We start from the raw sequence: 12604 nt of genomic DNA on the forward strand, positions 1-12604 counted from the left end.
CGGATTCTCCAGCATCTGCAGTTCCTACTATCTCCAGTTCCACATTGTTGCTGTGCTACAGCAAAGGCAATAAATGGATATTTTATACCTGCACTTATCAAGCAAGGAGATGCTATGGAGGTCATGGTGAAAGAGGAGGTTGTTTAATCACTTTAAGGGTTTAAAAATGATAGGCAGTATCAGAAAGACTGCCTGTACTTCTAAAGCTTATTTTTCAGCTTTCCTCAACTCAAGGTGGTACTAGCGTAGTAGAGAATAGCAAATGTTGTTCAAAAACAGCCTCATTAAAGATAAGCTCTGGAATTATAAGCCAGTTAGTTAATCCTCGGTAGTGGGCAAGTTTCTAGGAACAATAATTTGGGACAACATTAAACCATATTTGCCCAGGTGACTATTAATTAAGGAAAGCCAACATAGAGGTATTGGGGGCAAATTACGTTTAACCGACTTGGCATTATTTTTCTTTGGAGGAGGTAACAGATGTTTGACGAGGGTAATGCTGTTAATGTAGTCTACATGAAATTCCAAAGACATTTTGCAAAATGCTGCACAACAGACCTCAGAGCATGGTTAGCGATCACAGAATAAAAAGGACAGTAGCAACGCGGATACAAAACTGGCCAAGAGTTCAGAAACAGTAATCATAACAGTTAATAATTAGGTTGAAGGAAGGCTTTATAGTGGAGTTCCCAGTAGCCCACTGTTAGGCTAAATATATATAAAACTTGGAATCATTGTGAACTGAGAGAAGGATAGCATAGAACTTCAAAAAGGCACAGAAAAGTTGGTGGAATGCAGCCAAGTAGCAAAATATTTAACGCAAAAACAGTGCAAAAGGATTAATTCTGGGAGAAATAATGTGGAGAGACAACAATAGAACAGGGCCTACAATTCTAAAGGGGTTCCAGAAGCAATGGGAACTGGCGTGTATGTGCAGAAGTCACTGAAGATAGCAGAACAAGTGGAGAGTGTACCGTTTAAACAAACTGTATCCCAGGCACCAATTAGGCATACAGTATAAAGTCAAGGACACTATGATAAACTTGCGTAAACCACTGGTTCAGCTTCAGCTGAATACTACATCCAGTTCTGGGCACCACACTTTAGGAAGGATATGGGAGAGAATGATCCCAGAGATGTAGATTCAATTACATAGATTGGGGAAGTTGGGACTGCCTTCCTTCGGAGACGATTGAGATGAGATCTGATGAGGTACTCAAAAACAATGATAGGTCTGAACAAAGTAGATAGGGATAAACTGTTTGCACAGGAAAGATCCAGAATCAGGGATAGATTTAACATAATTAGCCAAAAAAAAAGAGCAATGTCAACATGAGGAAAAACTTCTTCATGCAGCAAGCAGCAAGGATTTGGAATGAACTGTCCCAGAGTGTGTACTGGAGGCAGGTTCAATTAAGGTACTCAAGACAAAATTTGATTATTATTATCTGAAAAGAACGAATGACCTGCACAATGGGGAGAAGGCTGGGAAGTGGCACAAGATGAACTACCCCTTCAAAATGTCACAACAGACAGCATGGGCTGAAAAGCCTCCTGCTGTGCTGTAACCATTCTGTAAGTCAACAGCAAGAACTGCCACTTTACCACTAACTGCAAAACATGGGCCGACGGAATACAAATCAAGTACATGTAACTTGTTCTCATAAAACCATTTTTGCTCTGTACCATTCTCCTGTAAATCTGTATGGATGGTCAATATAACAACTTGCACTGATATAGCATACAGTAGAACTTCCCAAGGCACTTTGAGCGTTATAGAAAAAAAAAGACATAGTATAAATAATCACCTAAATAGACAAAGAAGTGGATTTTAAACAGCATTTTAAACATTGAGAAGACTGAGTATCATAATCTTTCACTGCTCCAAACTCTGTTTCCTTAGCTACAAACTCTAGCCTTCTTCATGACAAGAGTTTAAGATTAGACCAGTCTATGTGTAACCTTGGTGTCACATTTGACCCACTGCTGTAAAATAACTGTGTCTACTTTAAAAAATGCACAAAGAAAATTGTACACCTTTTCTGAATTTGTAGGCAAAGTTCAAAAGAGAGAGATTATTACACAAGCAGAACAACAAAACAGTTTAAAAATATTCATTTTTCCATTCTTCCCTTATGTTTATCAGATTCCCAGAGATCAAATTCTACAAGTAGAAAAAGAATGATTTTTCAGACAAACTGCATCAAGGTCACTTAGCCAAACGCATGGACTTGTACAAAAACAGAACCCTGCTACTGGTAAAAAGTTTTACTTTATATTTGAAAACAAATCAATAAACTTTCCACACGCTGGTCCAGCAAATACACCAGATCCATGTTTTAACTAAATAAATGGACTCAGTGTAAACAATAATGTCAATATTTTGTATTACAGATGGATTAAAACAAGTGGCAGGATTTCCTTGCACAATTAAGAGTATGGGGTGGTAAGAATAAAGTTGACTTCTTCAAACTCATTGACAATAGCATTTTTGCAAAAGGAATTTGGCAAAAAAAAGTCTGGAGCTTAACTCCAGAACTAATAGTGAAATATTCTAATACTGAGGAGTTTGGTTTATTTTAAGAAGTCATAAAATGTAAATAAAACGGTTTACAATTACCTAGTTGATATCAATTTGTTTTGTTGTTCAACAATATCCAACAGAAGTCACTAAAGTAATAACCCGTACCTAGTAGCTTGTCAAACATATATACTAATGCATTTAATAAGATACAGCTTATATATTTACACATGTAAATGTATTTTGTGGATATTTAAAAGCTCTACCATTCATTAGCCAAAGCAGTAAATGACTCACTGATCAAGACACTTGTTCTTACTGCTTACATTTTAGTAAATACAGTGTAATGAACATCAAAATTGCAATCCCAAAGGCAAAATACAGATGACAATAAATAAATCAAATGAAATCAATGTCTGCTGCTCAATTACTAAAAATGCTAACTGTCATATCCATGTGGCTAGGAACTAACTTGTTAAACCAAAGTCATCTTGGTTAAAAATGTTCTTTCATTTCCTTTAAAATTGCCTTGAACTGGAGGACAGCAAATTGGGAATATGGAAAGACTTTTTTCAAAAAACAATTTTTACTCAACTGTAAAAGTGGTTAACTTTCAGAAACATTATTTAGGAAGAGAAACATTAAGGTTGGCAGTAAAACAGAAATACAGAACAAGGGGGCCTCCATCTAATATTATGCAAAACACTCAAAAGGATTATTTTCGTTATTTTGTTTATAAATACACAGTTCTATTTGATAGATATCTTTGTATCCTCTTTGGCCACAGGTGAGGTCCCAGAGGACTGGAGAATAGCCAATGTGTCCCACTATTTAAGAAGGGTAGCATAGATTATCCTGGAGGTTACAGACCTGCAAGTCTCACGTTGGTAGTAGGCAAGTTATTGGAAAAGCTTCTCAGGACAAGATCGATACACAGTTAGAAGCAAATGGACTTATTAATGATAGATAGCACGGTTTTGTGCGGGGGAGGTCGTGCCTCACTAACTCGTTCGAGTTTTTTGAGGAGGTGACGAAGGTGATTGATGGGGGAAAAGCAACTGATGTTGTCTACATGGACTTCAGTAAAGCCTCTGAAAAGTTCCCTCATGGCAGACTTGTACAAAAGGTGAAGTCACATGGTATCAAAGTGAGCTGGGATGATGGATACAGAACTGGCTTAGTCATAGGAAACAGAAGGTATTGTTGCAAGGATGCTTTTCAGAATGGAGGGCTGTGACTAGTGGTGTTCCACAGGGATCAGTGGTGGGACTCTGCTGTTTGTGGTCTACGTAAATGGCTTGGAGGAAAATGTTGCTGGTCTAATTAACAAATTTGCAGTCGATACAAAGATCGGTGGAGTTGCAAATAGTGAGAGATTGTCAGAGGATACAGCAGGATTTAGATCAGTTCAAGGCATAGGCAGAAAAATGGCAGATGGAGTTTAATCCAGACAAATGTGATGTGATGCATTTTGGAGGGTCAAGTACAGGTGGAAGATTAGGGCAGAGCCCTTACGAGTATTGATATGTGCAGGTCCACAGGTCACTGAAGGTGGCAGTGCAGCTGGATAAGGTAGTAAAAAAGGCCTATGGCATGCTTGCCTTCATTGGAAAGGGCATTAAGTATAAGGATAGACAAGTCATGCTGCAGCTTTATAGAACTTTGGTTAGGCCACACTTGGAATAGTGTGTACAGTTCTGGTCACCACACTACCAAAAGGATGTGGATGCTTTGGAGAGGGTACAGAAAACATTTACCCGGATGTTGCCTGGTATGGGGAATTTTAGCTATGAAAAAAGGTTGGATAGACTAGGTTTGTTTTCACCGGCATGCAGGAGGTTGAGGTGGCGACCTAATAGAAGATTGTGAATGGCATGGATAGAGTGAAAAGTATAAGGCTTTTTCCCAGAGTGGAGAGGTCAATTGCTAGGGGACACAGGTTCAAGGTGCAAGGGAGGAAGTTTAAAAAAGATCTGCGAGGCAAGTCTTTCATACAAAGGGTGGAGAGTGCCTGGAACGCGTTGCCAGAGGTGGTGGTGTAAGCAGACACAATAGCAACATTCAAGAAGCACCTGGATGAATACATGAATAGGAAAGAAATTGAGGGATATGGATAATGTAAGTGAAGACAGTTTTAGCATAAAAGGGCAAAATGTGTCGGTGCAGGCTTGGAGGGCCAAAAGGGCCTGATCCTGAGCTGCATTGTTCTTTATTCTATTTAAATCTTATTTTCCCTCTCCATATGTGTAATATTTTGGAACCAGCGAGTCATTTGGCTGAGTTAAATAACAGAAATATTACAAATGATAGCATTTAATATAGAATAAAGTGAAATTTGATTTCCACTGAATTCCTACAGTGCAGAAAGAGGCCATTTGGTCCATCATGTCTGCACCGACCCTCCTAGACCCAGCCCCCCAACCTATCCCTGTAACCCTGCATTTACCATGACTAACCCACCCTGCCTGCACACTATGGGAAAATTTACCATGGTCAATCCACCTAACCTGCACATCTTTGGACTGTGGGAGAAAACCAGAGCGCCCTTTGGAAACACACACAGATGCAGGGAGAACATGCAAACTCCAAACAAACCTAGTGGTATTATCGCTGGACCGTTAATCCAGAGACCCAGATAATGTTCTGGGGACCCAGGTTCAAATCCCGCAATGGCAGATGGTGGAATCTGAATTCAATAAGTATCCGGAATTAACAATCTAATGATGACCATGAATCCATTGTCAACTGTTGGAAAAACCCATCTGGTTCACCAATGTCCTTTAGGGAAGGAAGCTGCCATCCTTACCTGGTCTGGCCTACATGTGACGCCAGGCCGACAGCAATGTGGTTGACTCTGAACTGCCTGCTGGGCAATTAGGGATGGGGGCAATAAATGTTGCTTGGTCAGTGATGCCCTCACCCCATGAATGAATAAAGAACAAAAAACAAAGACAGTCACCCAAGGCTAGAATCAAACCGGAGTATCTGGCACGGTCAGGCAGCAGTGTTAACCACTGTGCTGTGCTGTGCTGCCCTGCCCTGCCCTGCCCTTGATGCTCCCGACTAACCAAGTAAATTAACTTAGTTTTCAGTATAGTGCTACGGGAAAAACCAAGTACTAATTATCATTTCAAGAATTCAGCAACATCTGGAAGACCAAATTAAATATTTCCACAAGATAGGAAAATGTATAAAATGTAAATCTTCTGACAAGGGAAGAAAAATACCTGTGCCTCATTTCCTTGCACCCTCCCACAAAAAAAAAGTATATTTAGGTCCCTGATTGCTTATCAGGTTTATTCATTAATTAGATCTCCAGTCAAGATTGGGAATATCAAATATTCAATCAATAGCCTAGACTGAGTGAGCTGATCCAAGTTGGGTAGCTGGTCAGGAGTCTGCAACTGGCAATGACATTTGGAGAAAGGTTGTTATATAATGAAACTTGAAACGTACATATGGATGTTCAGTGTGGACCTAATGTGTGTCACAGCTGAGCCTGATCAAGTGAAATCCTTGTGACACAGTGGTAATAACACCTCTGAACAGTTTGATTAGAAACAAATCTTAAAATCCTTAGTGGAAGGCTATTGTAGCATGTGGCAATGTCCCTACCTCTGAACTGGTGGCCTGGGTTCAGATTCCACCTGATCCAGAGCCACATAATAAAATCTCTGAACAGGCTGATTAGAAAATACCTACAATCCTTAGTGGATCCTTGCAGCATAATGGTATTGCCTCTATCTCGAGGCCAAAAGGCTCCAGGTTCAAATCTCACTTGTTCCAAAGGCGCAACATGTATCAGAACATGTTAAATGGCCAAGGCTCTTGTGGCGCAGTGGTACTGCTCCTACTACTGAGTCAGGAGGTCCAGGTTCAAATCCTACTCCATAGGTACAGAACATCATCTCTGACCAGGTTGATTAAAAATATCTAAAATCCTAGTGGGCTACCTGGCCTGTCGTCCCTACCTCCAAGCCAGGAGGCCTGGGTTCAAATCCCACCTGCTCCGGAGGTGTGTAATAATATCACTGATCAGGCTGATTAGAATATTTTTACTGTCCTTAGCATTAATATTCATATTCAATCATAACACACTGTCCAATCTCTCATATGACAATGGTGGGACTAAATTGAGCCTGCAAGTCTCTAGAGTTTTGAAGAATGAGAGGTGATCTCATGAAAGACTAAAAATACGTAGAGATAGACAAGGTTAGTGCGGATAAAATGTTACCCGTCGCTTGGAAGTCTCCAACAGGAGATACTCTTTGATAACAAGGATGATGCCATTTAGGATCTGGATGAGGTGATATGTTTTTACTCAGAGGGTGGTAAATCTTTGGAATTCTCTATCCTAGAAGGCTATGGAAACTCAGGCTTGGAGTATATATAACAGAAGTTGATAAATTTTTGTTTATCAATGGCGTAAAGGGTTATAATAATACTATGAGTAAAATGCATGGAAGTGTTCGATCAGTCAGAGTCGACGGGTTGAAAGGTCTCCTTATGCTGCTACGTTCCCTACGTTTCTAACCATCTTAGCATGGAATTAAAGGTTTTGGGGAAGGGAAAGGAAACAGGAATAAAATAAAACAACCTCAAATACTCTCCTCCCCTTTCAACTTTGCCCTCCACATTGAAGTAAAGTCAAAATTTTTGGATTCATATTTTGACAACCAATGTTTCTGAATGTTAAGTATCATTAGCTTTGATTTGGATATTATAATAATCCAGGAAGAAGCTGCAAATCAGGCAAGCATAAATAGAATGGCATATTCATGACTGTGATCAGTATATACAGTCATAAAGGTCTACAGCTCAAAAAAGCCCCTTGGCCAATCAAGTCTGTGCTGGCTCAGAACAAGCACCTGAAAGGTTGTAATCCTATTTTCTAGCACTTGACATTGTACTGAGTTCCAGTTTCTCACTACACTGATTTCCCTCACCCCTACATCCCCTCTAAACCTCTTGCCTTAAATCTGTGCCCAACTCGTTGATTTCTCCACCAAGAGGAAAAGTTCCCATCATAAATTTATACATCTCAATCATGTCTGCGCTCAGTTTCTTCTGTTCCAAGGAAAACAATCCCAATCTATCCAATCTCTCTTCATAACAAACTCTCCAGGCCAGACTACATTTTCATAAATCTCCTCTCTACCATCTCCAGTACAATCAGATCCCTCCTATAATGGGAATTCCAGAACTGCACAAAATACTCTAACTATGACTTAATCAAAGTTTAGTACAGTTCTAGCATATGAAGGCAAGTTCCCCCATATGCTGCCTTAAGTGCTTTATCTACTGGTCCCTCTACCATAAGGGACCAACAAACATGTAGACCAGGGTCCCTCTGATCTTTTGGTGCTTCCCAGTAACCTACCATTCTCATGTATGCCCTCTGTCCTGCCCAAGTGCATCACCTCACATTTATATAGATTGAATTCCATTTGTACTGTTGTTGGACTTCAGTAGCTAGAAAGCTATTTCAATTAAATATTAAATTATATAAAAAACAAACTAATCCAAAGGTTTGGAAATCCAAACAACCAATTTTAAATGTGTTTGCTCACATTAGAATTCAAATGGTCCTAAAGTAATTTGTTGAATATAGCATTCATGATGTGTATGAGTAGCAAGATACTGTACAATATTATAAACAACTCTTTAAACAATAAGTTACATTCTTGAAAAGTCTCTCTTATTACGTTCAAATATAGAAATTCAGCAAGACATTTCGAAAAATCTGAAATAAAAACTGAAAATGTTGGCAAAACTCAGCAACATCTGTGGAGACAGAAACAGAGTTAATGTTTCAAGACCAAAGACTCTTCTTCAGAACTGGTTCCACATAAGTATCTTTGAACTCAAATGTTAACTCTGTTTCTCTCTCCAGAGTCTGCTGTGTCTGAGTTTTTCCAACATTTTCTGTTTTATTTCAGACTTCCAACAGCTAAAGTATTTTGCTTTTTTTAAAAAAACATCTTTTTTTAGTTTGTCTAGAAGCTCTGTTGGAACTGAGTTATGACGTGTAGTGATTTTCAACAATAAAGTTGCAAGTCCAAAGGTCAGTGAGTTTGCTTTCATCCAAATCACAGTTTGGAGACGGAAGCTTTGTTTACTACAATTGGTCAGAACAGAAGAATCAGAATGCTATACCAGATGAAAACCAACTTTTCACATGAAATAGTTGTGGGTGAACAATTGAAAATTGTAACCTGATTTTATGGGTTTAAGTGTTGTTCTAGGAACAATTAAGTGCAGAATACTTTAAGAAAACAAACTTGCATTTCACTGCTGCAAATAAACCACAAGGGGTGGGCAATTGAATTCATAGCTGAAATTAAAACCACAAGTTCACAGGTTACTCTTTCCTTGTCAAATTTTGTAGAAATCTGCTCTAACATAATGCTTTAAACAAGTTGAGGCAAAAAGTTGCAAGAGATCTTAAAGGTTAACTGTGATGCAAGATCCAATGCTTCACCTGTCATAGACAGCTTTTATAGCAGTGCAATTAAAAGGTTTGCTCAAGTCAGATCCCCTTGCAATACCTCTCCCAATAATGCTAATAAGATATATTCTAGTTTTGTTATGCCTTGTCAGATTATTGTGAGCACTCAGACTTTAAAAGAACACATCACATAATTCCTACATTCTGCTCGCAGATTAAAAGTTTAACAGATGAATTTTAACCCTCAACAAATCTGACATATGACTTATGGCAAAAGGAATGAATCAGGGGTGTAGAAAAGTCAAACTCAATAAACTAATGAAAACACAGTCCAAAACAATGGGTTCTAAACCAGGACTACATTAATGAGGAAAAACTTTTTTTTTGAAAATTGACCTGGAATGCACTATGTGACAGGGTGGAGGAGACAGATTCAATATTGGTTTTCAAAAAGGAACTGGATAAGCACCTATAGAGGAAAGAAAAATAATGTTACAGTGGAAGGGTCAAGATGTGGGACTAGCTAAAACGAATTTGCAAACTGGCACAGACTTGACAGGACAAATGGTCTCCTTCTATACGGTAACCATGTTATGATTCATATCAGACCCAACATGTGACATAAAGAGACCACATCATTATGGCTGGGTCTCCGTAGGCTGTCAGAACTGCTTTGGCGCTGGCTAATCTTCACTGGGAACGTGATACTGAATTTTATAAACATAAATATGGCACAAAACAGTCTAAATCGACAGTATATCTCATTTTAAATCTATTGAATTTAAGCATTTACTTCATTATTAATTCATTTCCCCAGAAGATTTTCACTACAATCGGAAACTTGCATCACACCCAATGAATGTCTCTAAGATGTTCTACCACAAAATTACGATGGGTCTCAGATTTTATTTTTGCCAATGAGATAATGTCAATTTAATTATATATTCCTAATCTATGTTTAGTTTTGAATAAGTTACCAGTTAAGTATAGAAGGTTGAGTTTTAAGAGATGAAATTGCATAATGCTGTCTAGTGAACATGCACTACAAGCACAAACAAAAAGTGCTATAGAAACTCAGCATGTCTGGCAGCATCTGCAGAGAAAGAAGCAGAGTTAACATCTTGAGTCCAGTAACCTTTCTCCATTCAAAATTCCAAACTGCAAGTTTAAATAGAGCAACACAACAAAGCAAATCTAAATCAACTCATAAATGGGCCGAGAAATGGCAGATGGAGTTTAATTTAGATAAACGTGAGGTGTTGCATTTTGGTAAGGCAAATCAGGGCAGGACTTAGACACTAAATGGTAGTGTCCTGGGCTGTGTCGCCAAACAAAGAGATCTAGTGGTGCAGGTGCATAGTTCCTTGAAAATAGACAGGACGGTGAAGATGACATTTGACATGCTAGCCTTCACTGGCCAGAACATTGAGTATAAGAGTTGAGATGTCATGTTGCTGTTGTACAGGACATTGGTGAAGCCATTTTTACAATTACAATTCTAGTTGCCCTTCTATAGGAAACATGTCATTAATGCTGAGAGAGTGCAGAAAAAATTTACAAAGACGTTGCCTGGACTGCAGGGTTTGAGTCATAGGGGGACACTGAAAAGGCTAGGGCTTTCTTTTTCCCTGGAGCGTCAGATGCTGAGGGGTGACCTTATAGAGGTTTATAAAATCATGAGGGGCATGGACAGAGTGAATAGCCACACTCTTTTCCTAGGATGGATAAAGTTCCAAACTAGAGGGCATAGATTTAAGGTGAGAGGGGAAAGATTTAAAAAGGACCTGAGAGGCAACTTTTTCACGCAGAGGGTGGTGCGTATATGGAATGAGCTGCCAGAGGAAGTAGTGGAGGCTGGTAAAATTACAACATTTAACAGGCATCTGAATGGGTACACGAATAGGAAGGGTTTAGAGGGATATAGGCCAAATGTTGGCAAATGGGACTAGGGCTGATTGGGATGTCTGACAAATTAGACCGCAGGCTCTGTTTCCATGCTGTATAACTTTATAGCCGAATATCCTACAAACTGCATTTCACATCACCACGCACACTTGAAAGGTTAAAGGTTTCCTAAGTGCAAGATTAGTTATTCCAGAAAACAAAAAAGATCTTCCATTTCAATTGGTTATAACTTGAAAAGTATTAAAAAAACACGGCTACACAATTAAAGATAGTTATTAAATTAATTGTTCAGATGTAAATTTTATATAGTGTTAAGCCCGTGCGACTGTCACAAGGCATATCTTGACAATCTCAACATTCCTTCTGAAAACAACGCAAATGAATCAATGTCATTTTCTAAGAAATGTATTAAAAAGCAGCTCGAATAGGTACTTTAAGAAAAATCAATTAACACGATTTATAAGAGAGCTCGCCTATTAGGTTTCCCCAATAGAAGAGCGGGAGGGGTGGGGAACACTGATGAGATAACAACAACCTCCTCTACTTTGCCAGTCACAGAAGGTAAGACACACAGTAACAGGGCCGGGCCGCAATACAAACTCCCTTCTTCCTTATCTCTGAAACAATATATAGAAAGAAAAATTATAGCGATACGTACCCAACAGCTTCATATATCTATTATGCGTAGTTATTGAAACGAAAAGAAAGTATTGTTGTGAACAAAGTGGAGAAAAAAAAGAGAGCGGTGACAGAAACTATTCACTTTAGTCTAAAAATACGTTCTGTATGTGTAGATCTCGGCGGGAAATAACAGCAACAAGCCCTACTTTCCAAGATGGCGCCTCCGCCTGTACAGGTCAAATCGGATGCGGCTTGTTTTGACAATCCCAACACCCTCTGCGCCACGTCCGTCAATCATCCAACAACCCCGCCCCTCCCGAATCAAACGACCTTCCGACCAAGCCACGCCTTCACCCAGCGACAGACCAATCGGAGGGGCGCGTCCCGGTAAGGGACCGTGATAGGAATGTCCAATCACAACGAGTGATGTTTCCTCCCGCCCTAATGGTGGTGAAGCGGCTAAGGCCTGAGAGTAGGAGGAGGGGTGCTAAGTGGGGAAAGCTGGATGTTGTGAAACAAAAACAGAAATTGCTGGAGAAACTCAGCAGGTTTGGTGGTATATGTGGAGAGAAGAAAAACAGGGCTAACGTTTTGGGTTCAGTGAACCCTTTTCGGTTTGCAGCTATGTTTGTTTGTGTTTTCATTTCCGCTATCTACAGGTTTTTTTTGGTTTAACTGGATGTTGTGAATTCATTTTGGTGAAATCAAAGGCTGGGGGAAGGGGAGTAGTAATGTTCAGCAAGAGAGAGAGATGACGCAACTAATTGGTCAAATGCGGAGAAAACAGAAACATCAGAGTGCTGTGAATTTTGCGAATCCTGCTTTTAAATGTTATGTCTGTGTGGTTGTTCTGTAAACGTTCGTTCTTGTAAGCTCCTTTTGCAGTCTGAGAATCTTACCTGCTATGCTAGTTAATTTATTTTAAAACATCAAATTGTATACAAGACCAAACACTAAACTAATTTTGTTACAACTCTTCTCTCCAGTATCTTTAGCATATCCGTTCTGATGAAGAGTCACTGGGCTCAATTTTAACTCCCTCAGATGCTGCCAGACCTGCTGAGTTTCACCAGCGTCATCTGTTTTTGTCTTGTTAGTATGGGTTTACT

The 12604-nt window shown here is 39.3% G+C and overlaps 1 protein-coding gene across 1 annotated transcript in view; it reads right to left on the reverse strand.

The window, feature by feature from the left end:
* Positions 1-11717, reverse strand: part of ppp6r3 (protein phosphatase 6, regulatory subunit 3) — a 132468-nt gene extending 120751 nt beyond the window's left edge. Inside the window, exon 1 of the mRNA XM_020523499.2 lies at positions 11533-11717. The gene's annotated coding sequence lies outside the window, so the exon portion shown is untranslated. The remainder of the gene's footprint in view (positions 1-11532) is intronic.
* Positions 11718-12604: the final 887 nt, after the last annotated feature.

Source organism: Rhincodon typus, chromosome 17, assembly GCF_021869965.1.
Source record: "Rhincodon typus isolate 14 chromosome 17, sRhiTyp1.1, whole genome shotgun sequence".
In the NCBI taxonomy this organism is placed as follows: domain Eukaryota; kingdom Metazoa; phylum Chordata; class Chondrichthyes; order Orectolobiformes; family Rhincodontidae; genus Rhincodon; species Rhincodon typus.